The 11967-nt window shown below is 40.6% G+C and overlaps 1 long non-coding RNA gene across 1 annotated transcript; it reads right to left on the bottom strand.

Moving 5' to 3' along the window:
- Nucleotides 1-9637: 9637 nt before the first annotated feature.
- LOC130303790 (uncharacterized) lies at nucleotides 9638-10610 on the bottom strand. The gene is made up of 3 exons (XR_008853819.1): nucleotides 10485-10610; nucleotides 10137-10291; nucleotides 9638-9751 (listed from the first exon to the last, which is right to left on the bottom strand). It is a non-coding gene; the product is annotated as an uncharacterized LOC130303790 (long non-coding RNA).
- Between the last annotated feature and the right edge of the window lie 1357 nt (nucleotides 10611-11967).

The raw sequence follows: 11967 nt of genomic DNA, 5'->3' as shown, positions 1-11967 counted from the left end.
TATACTCAAGACGTGTTCCCTTGTTCTTTTCTTCAACTCTCTCGTCGTCATCCCTATATAGATAGAACCACAGGGGCAGGTAGCATGATAGATCACACCGATCGTATTACATGAGATGTGATGGGTAATTTTAAAACTCCTAGTTCCATCTGAATTCCGAAACTCTGTATCTCTACAAATGTTGGGGCATGCCACACAGTTGCCACATGGATAACACCCCCACTTTTGTTTCTTAGCAGTAAATGGTGAGGGCGTCTTCTGCCTATAATGACTAGTCACCAAAATATCCTTCAAATTCGGGGACCTACGAAAAGTAAGGGATGGATTCTCAGAAATATATAATTGTAAAACCGGATCCAATGTAAGGATTTGCCAATACTTGGCCAAAATGTCCCGTACTTGTGGTATCTGGCTATGATAGGTTGTGATGAGCCTCACCTGGTTATCACCATCTTTCTTAGGTTTTGATTGCAGAAGACTCTCGCGTTTAGTATGTTTGGCCCTTAGATATGCCCTCAAGATCCAATTTTCCTGGTACCCCCGTTCTCGGAATCGCTCCCAGAGTTCACATGCCCTTGCTTCGAATCCCTCATCTGTTGAACAGATTCTCCTTAGTCTCAAAAATTGTCCCATAGGGATCCCTCTGATGAGACTACGAGGGTGTGATGATTCTGCGTGAAGGAGAGAATTGGTAGCAGTTGGTTTCCTAAAAAGGTCCGACTGAACCAATCCGTCCTCATCAACTGAAAACGAGACATCCAAGAAGTCCATTTTGTGGCGACCTACCTTGTATGTCAACTTGATGTTTAAGTCATTTGAGTTAAGGTGGCTCATGAATGTTCTCAATTCATCCTCGGTTCCTTTCCAGATGAAGATCACGTCATCAATATATCTGGCCCATGCTTCGACCCTATGGATAAAAGGGGGTGGATCGGTAAGAAATATGCTCCTTTCCCATGCTCCGAGAAACAAGTTGGCATAGGCGGGCGCACAGGCCGCGCCCATAGCGGTGCCACGCATTTGTAGGTAGAACTTCTCTTTAAATAGGAAGAAGTTGTGGGTCAGGGCAAATCTTAGTAACTTCAATAGGAACTCACCTTGATTTTCATCCATTCCGGACATGAGCAGGAACGCCTGTGTAGCTCTGAGGCCATCCTCGTGATGTATGGATGTATACAGGGATTCCACGTCGCAGGTAACGATCCACATATCAAAATCCAGATGTAATAATTCCATCCTGCGAAGAGCATCTGTTGTGTCCTTCAAAAAAGAAGGTAAGGTCTCAACAATATTTTTTAAATTGTAATCCAGTAGTTTACAGATGGGTTCGCACAGGCTATTACAGCCCGAGACAATGGGCCTACCTGGTGGTGTGGAGGCTTGTTTGTGAACTTTAGGAAGTAAGTAAAATGTTGAAATAGTGGGATTCTCAATAAGTAAACAATTCTTTTCTTTTGTTGAGATGATGCCGTCAGAGACCGCCTGGGAAAGTAAAGATAATAGTTCACCTTTAAATTTAGTCAGAGGGTTGAAGGTTAGACGTTGGTAACAACTAGTATCTCTCAGTTGTCTATAAGCCTCCTTTTCATATAATGCGGATGGCCAGATGACAATATTGCCCCCCTTGTCGGAGGGCTTGATTACAACATCTTTAATATTTCTCAATTGTTCAATAGCTAGCCGTTCAGCTCTAGGGCAGTTATTAAAACCCCCTTTGGGGGATAATGTCTCCAAATCTCTTGAAACCAATTGCACGAACAAATCCACATTGGGTGATGTAGAGATGGGGGGGAACTTACGTGATTTCGGGAGAAGTGACTTAGGAAACCAATCCTTAATAGTTGGAGCCACTTCCTCCGTTAGTTCCTCAAGTGCCTGTAACGCCATCATCTCGTCTCTAGTCGTACAGAAAGATGCGTCGGTTTGGTGATGAAAAATCTTCTTATAATTCAATTTTCTTGCAAATAAATGTATGTCCTTAATGATCTCGAACTGGTCAGCGCTGGAAGTAGGTGAGAATGAAAGGCCACGACTAAGTACATTAGTCTGTGTATCAGTAAGAATGACATTAGATAAATTAATTACCTTAAGAGCATGACGTTGATTATCTTGCTGATGAGATCTATTCATGCGTCTCCTGGTCGCAGGCCCTTGGTATGGTTCATGATTCCATTTCTGGAATCGAGATCTAGATACAGAGGGACCCGATCTCACCGATGAATTATCAGATGCTGCCTCCGATGATGCCCTTGAGGAAACAGAGGCGCTTCTGGATCTTCCACCCTGGATGGTATCTGTACGTTTAGTAAATTTCCATCTGTAAACACGCTGGCTTTGGTAATCGTTAACATCCCTCTGAAATTTTTTGGATTTAACCTCCTGTATTTGTTTCTCCCATGTTATCAAACTCTCGTTCATTTCATTCTGGAAATTTTCGCTATCCTGAGGGTTTAACAAATCGGTAAGTTGTTTCAATTGAGTCTCTATCTCACCTCTAATGATGTCCAAACTCCGCGTGTTCAATTCGAGGATCAATTGAATAAATGTAGTTGAACTCTTATGACAAGTTTCCTCCCATTGTTGGGTGAACAGTGTGTCCTCAAGACCATAAGAGGGAAAAGTATGTATCCTTAGACCTCGAGGAACAAGTCCGTTTACCAAATACTGTTGTAATGAGGCCCGGTTCCACCAGATCTTAGTTTTTCGATGTAATAAAGCCTTAATAGATTTCTTTAGATTTCGTGTAGTTTCTTGGTCAGAATTGCCAGTGGGTGCAGTAGACACACCGAATAAATTCTCCGCCTGGGACTGCCAGGTGGATTCCCGACTCATAAAATCCATTGTGGAGAATGGAACAAAAATACTCTGCAATACACAGGAAGCATATGTTAGCCAAACTAACTAAGTAATAGTACCATAGGCCACTATAACATACTCTCACCAAAAACAATGAGGCCAAATATGGAAAAAATTCATATACTTTATTGAAAGAACAATAAAAACTTATGTTAAAAAATTACATAACAATAATAAATCGGTGGTCATACAACACACACTGCAAAAGAATGATGAGAATGTCCCGTACGACTAAACAAAATGTACAAAATACAAAAGGTCTCATTCAAAATGGTGGCGTACCATATGGAATATGTCAATATGCAAATACATAACATGTATAAGAAATGAGACTATGAGAACCAAGAATCGAATACAAAGAAAGGAAGGGCAGGGTAAACAAAGAATGGAAAAAGCAAACAAATACTGGTCATGCACCCTATCCTGGGACAGCTCACCTACCCCGAACGCGTTTTCGCTTGCCGCTTCGTCAGGGGGCGTGTCTCAGGTCAGAGGAAGTGATGTATAAATAGATAGAGGGAGCCAATCCGTAGCGTCATAACAGAAAAGGAGGCCAGGATGCAGGTGAAAATTATTAGTGTCACAGTCATGCGTTCTACTATATATCCTATGCGATACCTTATTGGTTGGTCATACTCCGTCAGTGCCGCGCGCATAGTAAGAGTCCTGGTCAATAGGATCCGGAAATGGGGAAGAGGATCACAACGAGGTCTGGAGGTATCACGTGACACTAAGTCACGTGATCCCCCAGCGCCGGATCGAGAAGAGATAGAAAGGAATGCTGCATCAGAACGAGGTCTGGAGATGTCACATGACATCAGGGAATCAGAATAGGACCAGGGGATCAGATCGAGACTGAGCTTGGTCACATGATCGCGAGTAATGCGATACGATCAAGTCCCGCCCCTTAGTGATCGATATAAACATAAGAATAAAAGCCCATGACACACTCGGACAGCACAAGCCGGCACAAAATTACATATAGGACAGACATACAAAACATACAACATAACACACCATAGTGATAAACCGTGCAAACAGGAAACTTACCCTCCACCACAAAAAAGTGAAAGCGTGATTGAAAACTGTGAAGAAAAGTGAAAAAAGAAGAATAATACATGGTGGTAATAAATCCGTAATGTACAATTCATAATAAATATTATTATATATGGACATAGTGACAAAAATTAATAATAAAAAGCTAAAATCAACGTGAATATCAGTGGAGATTTATGACAAAATGTGAGTGAAATAAATAAAAAGAATATGTTAATGGTGATAAAACCTAATGATATTTGATCAATATGATCAAAAAAAGTGTAGAAAAAGTGTATAAAATAAGAGTGATAGGACATAACTATACTAGTAAAAACAATTCATTAAACACTATTATTAAAAAAAATGTGTAATTAGATACATAATATTATAAAAATGATCGTGAACAATTAAATATTTAAAAGTGCATGTGTGTTAATTATACAATTAAAAGGTGCAAGTATGACCCCAGGCGACAGGGTAGAACTGTCCCCAGATAAGGTGCATGAACAATGACCTAATACATTAAAGTACAACTTTAAATTGGCATATAGACGCGGAATAGCTCCCAAACCTAAAAAGACAAAGAAAAAAAGAGAAAGAAGAAAGAAAGAAGAGAGAAAGAAAAATATGATTAAAATCAATTAAAAGAACCAATGATAAAATCAACTAACCAAAAAGAGACACCTAACCAAGAACTGACACGAAATCCAAACTATAAAAATGGTGCAAAGCTAACATAATCGTTAAGGCCGTGGGGGTGGATGGTTTTGAGGCGGTGAATCCATCTCATTTCTAGTTGGGCTAATTTGATCTTCCAATTGCCTCCTCTACTCCCAATAAAAATGTGATCGATGCCCCTTACCATCAGACCTCGAGGGTCACAATTGTGGTGGAGCTTGAAATGTCGTGGAACTGTTGTGAGCCTTCGTAGATCCGATTCTTCATTTGCCGCCAATATACTCAAGACGTGTTCCCTTGTTCTTTTCTTCAACTCTCTCGTCGTCATCCCTATATAGATAGAACCACAGGGGCAGGTAGCATGATAGATCACACCGATCGTATTACATGAGATGTGATGGGTAATTTTAAAACTCCTAGTTCCATCTGAATTCCGAAACTCTGTATCTCTACAAATGTTGGGGCATGCCACACAGTTGCCACATGGATAACACCCCCACTTTTGTTTCTTAGCAGTAAATGGTGAGGGCGTCTTCTGCCTATAATGACTAGTCACCAAAATATCCTTCAAATTCGGGGACCTACGAAAAGTAAGGGATGGATTCTCAGAAATATATAATTGTAAAACCGGATCCAATGTAAGGATTTGCCAATACTTGGCCAAAATGTCCCGTACTTGTGGTATCTGGCTATGATAGGTTGTGATGAGCCTCACCTGGTTATCACCATCTTTCTTAGGTTTTGATTGCAGAAGACTCTCGCGTTTAGTATGTTTGGCCCTTAGATATGCCCTCAAGATCCAATTTTCCTGGTACCCCCGTTCTCGGAATCGCTCCCAGAGTTCACATGCCCTTGCTTCGAATCCCTCATCTGTTGAACAGATTCTCCTTAGTCTCAAAAATTGTCCCATAGGGATCCCTCTGATGAGACTACGAGGGTGTGATGATTCTGCGTGAAGGAGAGAATTGGTAGCAGTTGGTTTCCTAAAAAGGTCCGACTGAACCAATCCGTCCTCATCAACTGAAAACGAGACATCCAAGAAGTCCATTTTGTGGCGACCTACCTTGTATGTCAACTTGATGTTTAAGTCATTTGAGTTAAGGTGGCTCATGAATGTTCTCAATTCATCCTCGGTTCCTTTCCAGATGAAGATCACGTCATCAATATATCTGGCCCATGCTTCGACCCTATGGATAAAAGGGGGTGGATCGGTAAGAAATATGCTCCTTTCCCATGCTCCGAGAAACAAGTTGGCATAGGCGGGCGCACAGGCCGCGCCCATAGCGGTGCCACGCATTTGTAGGTAGAACTTCTCTTTAAATAGGAAGAAGTTGTGGGTCAGGGCAAATCTTAGTAACTTCAATAGGAACTCACCTTGATTTTCATCCATTCCGGACATGAGCAGGAACGCCTGTGTAGCTCTGAGGCCATCCTCGTGATGTATGGATGTATACAGGGATTCCACGTCGCAGGTAACGATCCACATATCAAAATCCAGATGTAATAATTCCATCCTGCGAAGAGCATCTGTTGTGTCCTTCAAAAAAGAAGGTAAGGTCTCAACAATATTTTTTAAATTGTAATCCAGTAGTTTACAGATGGGTTCGCACAGGCTATTACAGCCCGAGACAATGGGCCTACCTGGTGGTGTGGAGGCTTGTTTGTGAACTTTAGGAAGTAAGTAAAATGTTGAAATAGTGGGATTCTCAATAAGTAAACAATTCTTTTCTTTTGTTGAGATGATGCCGTCAGAGACCGCCTGGGAAAGTAAAGATAATAGTTCACCTTTAAATTTAGTCAGAGGGTTGAAGGTTAGACGTTGGTAACAGCTAGTATCTCTCAGTTGTCTATAAGCCTCCTTTTCATATAATGCGGATGGCCAGATGACAATATTGCCCCCCTTGTCGGAGGGCTTGATTACAACATCTTTAATATTTCTCAATTGTTCAATAGCTAGCCGTTCAGCTCTAGGGCAGTTATTAAAACCCCCTTTGGGGGATAATGTCTCCAAATCTCTTGAAACCAATTGCACGAACAAATCCACATTGGGTGATGTAGAGATGGGGGGGAACTTACGTGATTTCGGGAGAAGTGACTTAGGAAACCAATCCTTAATAGTTGGAGCCACTTCCTCCGTTAGTTCCTCAAGTGCCTGTAACGCCATCATCTCGTCTCTAGTCGTACAGAAAGATGCGTCGGTTTGGTGATGAAAAATCTTCTTATAATTCAATTTTCTTGCAAATAAATGTATGTCCTTAATGATCTCGAACTGGTCAGCGCTGGAAGTAGGTGAGAATGAAAGGCCACGACTAAGTACATTAGTCTGTGTATCAGTAAGAATGACATTAGATAAATTAATTACCTTAAGAGCATGACGTTGATTATCTTGCTGATGAGATCTATTCATGCGTCTCCTGGTCGCAGGCCCTTGGTATGGTTCATGATTCCATTTCTGGAATCGAGATCTAGATACAGAGGGACCCGATCTCACCGATGAATTATCAGATGCTGCCTCCGATGATGCCCTTGAGGAAACAGAGGCGCTTCTGGATCTTCCACCCTGGATGGTATCTGTACGTTTAGTAAATTTCCATCTGTAAACACGCTGGCTTTGGTAATCGTTAACATCCCTCTGAAATTTTTTGGATTTAACCTCCTGTATTTGTTTCTCCCATGTTATCAAACTCTCGTTCATTTCATTCTGGAAATTTTCGCTATCCTGAGGGTTTAACAAATCGGTAAGTTGTTTCAATTGAGTCTCTATCTCACCTCTAATGATGTCCAAACTCCGCGTGTTCAATTCGAGGATCAATTGAATAAATGTAGTTGAACTCTTATGACAAGTTTCCTCCCATTGTTGGGTGAACAGTGTGTCCTCAAGACCATAAGAGGGAAAAGTATGTATCCTTAGACCTCGAGGAACAAGTCCGTTTACCAAATACTGTTGTAATGAGGCCCGGTTCCACCAGATCTTAGTTTTTCGATGTAATAAAGCCTTAATAGATTTCTTTAGATTTCGTGTAGTTTCTTGGTCAGAATTGCCAGTGGGTGCAGTAGACACACCGAATAAATTCTCCGCCTGGGACTGCCAGGTGGATTCCCGACTCATAAAATCCATTGTGGAGAATGGAACAAAAATACTCTGCAATACACAGGAAGCATATGTTAGCCAAACTAACTAAGTAATAGTACCATAGGCCACTATAACATACTCTCACCAAAAACAATGAGGCCAAATATGGAAAAAATTCATATACTTTATTGAAAGAACAATAAAAACTTATGTTAAAAAATTACATAACAATAATAAATCGGTGGTCATACAACACACACTGCAAAAGAATGATGAGAATGTCCCGTACGACTAAACAAAATGTACAAAATACAAAAGGTCTCATTCAAAATGGTGGCGTACCATATGGAATATGTCAATATGCAAATACATAACATGTATAAGAAATGAGACTATGAGAACCAAGAATCGAATACAAAGAAAGGAAGGGCAGGGTAAACAAAGAATGGAAAAAGCAAACAAATACTGGTCATGCACCCTATCCTGGGACAGCTCACCTACCCCGAACGCGTTTTCGCTTGCCGCTTCGTCAGGGGGCGTGTCTCAGGTCAGAGGAAGTGATGTATAAATAGATAGAGGGAGCCAATCCGTAGCGTCATAACAGAAAAGGAGGCCAGGATGCAGGTGAAAATTATTAGTGTCACAGTCATGCGTTCTACTATATATCCTATGCGATACCTTATTGGTTGGTCATACTCCGTCAGTGCCGCGCGCATAGTAAGAGTCCTGGTCAATAGGATCCGGAAATGGGGAAGAGGATCACAACGAGGTCTGGAGGTATCACGTGACACTAAGTCACGTGATCCCCCAGCGCCGGATCGAGAAGAGATAGAAAGGAATGCTGCATCAGAACGAGGTCTGGAGATGTCACATGACATCAGGGAATCAGAATAGGACCAGGGGATCAGATCGAGACTGAGCTTGGTCACATGATCGCGAGTAATGCGATACGATCAAGTCCCGCCCCTTAGTGATCGATATAAACATAAGAATAAAAGCCCATGACACACTCGGACAGCACAAGCCGGCACAAAATTACATATAGGACAGACATACAAAACATACAACATAACACACCATAGTGATAAACCGTGCAAACAGGAAACTTACCCTCCACCACAAAAAAGTGAAAGCGTGATTGAAAACTGTGAAGAAAAGTGAAAAAAGAAGAATAATACATGGTGGTAATAAATCCGTAATGTACAATTCATAATAAATATTATTATATATGGACATAGTGACAAAAATTAATAATAAAAAGCTAAAATCAACGTGAATATCAGTGGAGATTTATGACAAAATGTGAGTGAAATAAATAAAAAGAATATGTTAATGGTGATAAAACCTAATGATATTTGATCAATATGATCAAAAAAAGTGTAGAAAAAGTGTATAAAATAAGAGTGATAGGACATAACTATACTAGTAAAAACAATTCATTAAACACTATTATTAAAAAAAATGTGTAATTAGATACATAATATTATAAAAATGATCGTGAACAATTAAATATTTAAAAGTGCATGTGTGTTAATTATACAATTAAAAGGTGCAAGTATGACCCCAGGCGACAGGGTAGAACTGTCCCCAGATAAGGTGCATGAACAATGACCTAATACATTAAAGTACAACTTTAAATTGGCATATAGACGCGGAATAGCTCCCAAACCTAAAAAGACAAAGAAAAAAAGAGAAAGAAGAAAGAAAGAAGAGAGAAAGAAAAATATGATTAAAATCAATTAAAAGAACCAATGATAAAATCAACTAACCAAAAAGAGACACCTAACCAAGAACTGACACGAAATCCAAACTATAAAAATGGTGCAAAGCTAACATAATCGTTAAGGCCGTGGGGGTGGATGGTTTTGAGGCGGTGAATCCATCTCATTTCTAGTTGGGCTAATTTGATCTTCCAATTGCCTCCTCTACTCCCAATAAAAATGTGATCGATGCCCCTTACCATCAGACCTCGAGGGTCACAATTGTGGTGGAGCTTGAAATGTCGTGGAACTGTTGTGAGCCTTCGTAGATCCGATTCTTCATTTGCCGCCAATATACTCAAGACGTGTTCCCTTGTTCTTTTCTTCAACTCTCTCGTCGTCATCCCTATATAGATAGAACCACAGGGGCAGGTAGCATGATAGATCACACCGATCGTATTACATGAGATGTGATGGGTAATTTTAAAACTCCTAGTTCCATCTGAATTCCGAAACTCTGTATCTCTACAAATGTTGGGGCATGCCACACAGTTGCCACATGGATAACACCCCCACTTTTGTTTCTTAGCAGTAAATGGTGAGGGCGTCTTCTGCCTATAATGACTAGTCACCAAAATATCCTTCAAATTCGGGGACCTACGAAAAGTAAGGGATGGATTCTCAGAAATATATAATTGTAAAACCGGATCCAATGTAAGGATTTGCCAATACTTGGCCAAAATGTCCCGTACTTGTGGTATCTGGCTATGATAGGTTGTGATGAGCCTCACCTGGTTATCACCATCTTTCTTAGGTTTTGATTGCAGAAGACTCTCGCGTTTAGTATGTTTGGCCCTTAGATATGCCCTCAAGATCCAATTTTCCTGGTACCCCCGTTCTCGGAATCGCTCCCAGAGTTCACATGCCCTTGCTTCGAATCCCTCATCTGTTGAACAGATTCTCCTTAGTCTCAAAAATTGTCCCATAGGGATCCCTCTGATGAGACTACGAGGGTGTGATGATTCTGCGTGAAGGAGAGAATTGGTAGCAGTTGGTTTCCTAAAAAGGTCCGACTGAACCAATCCGTCCTCATCAACTGAAAACGAGACATCCAAGAAGTCCATTTTGTGGCGACCTACCTTGTATGTCAACTTGATGTTTAAGTCATTTGAGTTAAGGTGGCTCATGAATGTTCTCAATTCATCCTCGGTTCCTTTCCAGATGAAGATCACGTCATCAATATATCTGGCCCATGCTTCGACCCTATGGATAAATGGAGATTCACTAGATGGATAATGGGAATTAAGGGAAGCTTGCAATACACATTACTATGGGATAATGGATATTTTCGAGAAATTTGGAAATGAAAAGAATATGTAAACTGGGAAGAAAAGGGGGTTACTAGAGTGAATAATTTAGTAGTAGAGAATAGGTTAAAAGAATGAAAAACACTTAGTAGGGAATATAATATTAATCAGAAGAGCAATTTTTTATATATATATACACAAGTAAAGAGTGCCTTCGAGAAGGATAAAAATAACCCTAGATGGGAAATAAATAGACACAAATTAATGGACTTTATATTTAGTCTGCAGACTACATCAACAAAAGTTCTGGGCAAGGTATGTAAGGGACTCATAGGATCCTCTCTGAATAAATCTCCCCCAAAAAGTAGGGAAAAATGGTTGCAAGAGGTTGGACAGATAGAAGTAGAAGAATGGGGGGAGGTTTTAAAAAATATTGTGCACTCATCTCTAAATATGAATCATAAAATTTCAATGATAAAATTTGCTCATAGGATTCCATATACACCTAGGTTCTTACATAACATAGGAAAAAGATTTAGACTCAATGTGCCCAAAATGCCAAGCTGAAGAGGTAGATCTGACTCATATGGCCTGGGGGTGTCCTAAGCTAAACAAGTTTTGGACCGAGAAGAAATTTGGGAAAAATATAGATTTTGATGTTAAAACAGCTATTATAGGAATAGGATTAAGGGAGGAGGTGAGAAATAATGTTATAGTAAAGATTAGAGATGAGCAAACTTTTCAAAAATTCGATTCGGCCGATTCGACAAATTTTCCTGAAAAGTTTGTTGCGATACAAATTTGTTTGCGGCGAATCAATGTTAGAAAAGACTATTTCTAGCCTACATACAGCCTCTTTAGGGGTATAGAACACTTTGCTGTGCCCTAAAACGCATGTGGAGTGTGCTGTGGTAGTGAAATAATACTGTTATTCAGAATAGCATGCAGATTACCGACATCGCTCTTAGAATCACTGCCGCACAGCAGCACAATGACAGAGCCTGGTGGTGGCATCAGTGTCAGGAGACCATATAGTGACTGAATGACATAGCGTGGAGGTGTTGGCAGCATGAGGACACCATATAGTGGCTGAATGGCACAGTGTGGAGGTGTTGGCAGCATGAGGACACCATATAGTGGCTAAATGACACAGCGTGGACATGTTGGCAGCAAGAGGAGACCATTTAGTGGCTGAATGGCACAGCGTGGAGTTGGCTGATGCACTAGTACACTACACACCAGGGCTTCACAATCCCCCCCAAAAAAACAACACAATATATGACATTTTTGACAAAGATTTCTCATAGGTCGCACC

The sequence above is a fragment of the Hyla sarda genome, chromosome 1 (genome assembly GCF_029499605.1).
Source record: "Hyla sarda isolate aHylSar1 chromosome 1, aHylSar1.hap1, whole genome shotgun sequence".
NCBI classification, from domain to species: Eukaryota; Metazoa; Chordata; class Amphibia; order Anura; family Hylidae; genus Hyla; species Hyla sarda.
This window is presented reverse-complemented; position numbering and strand designations above follow the sequence as displayed.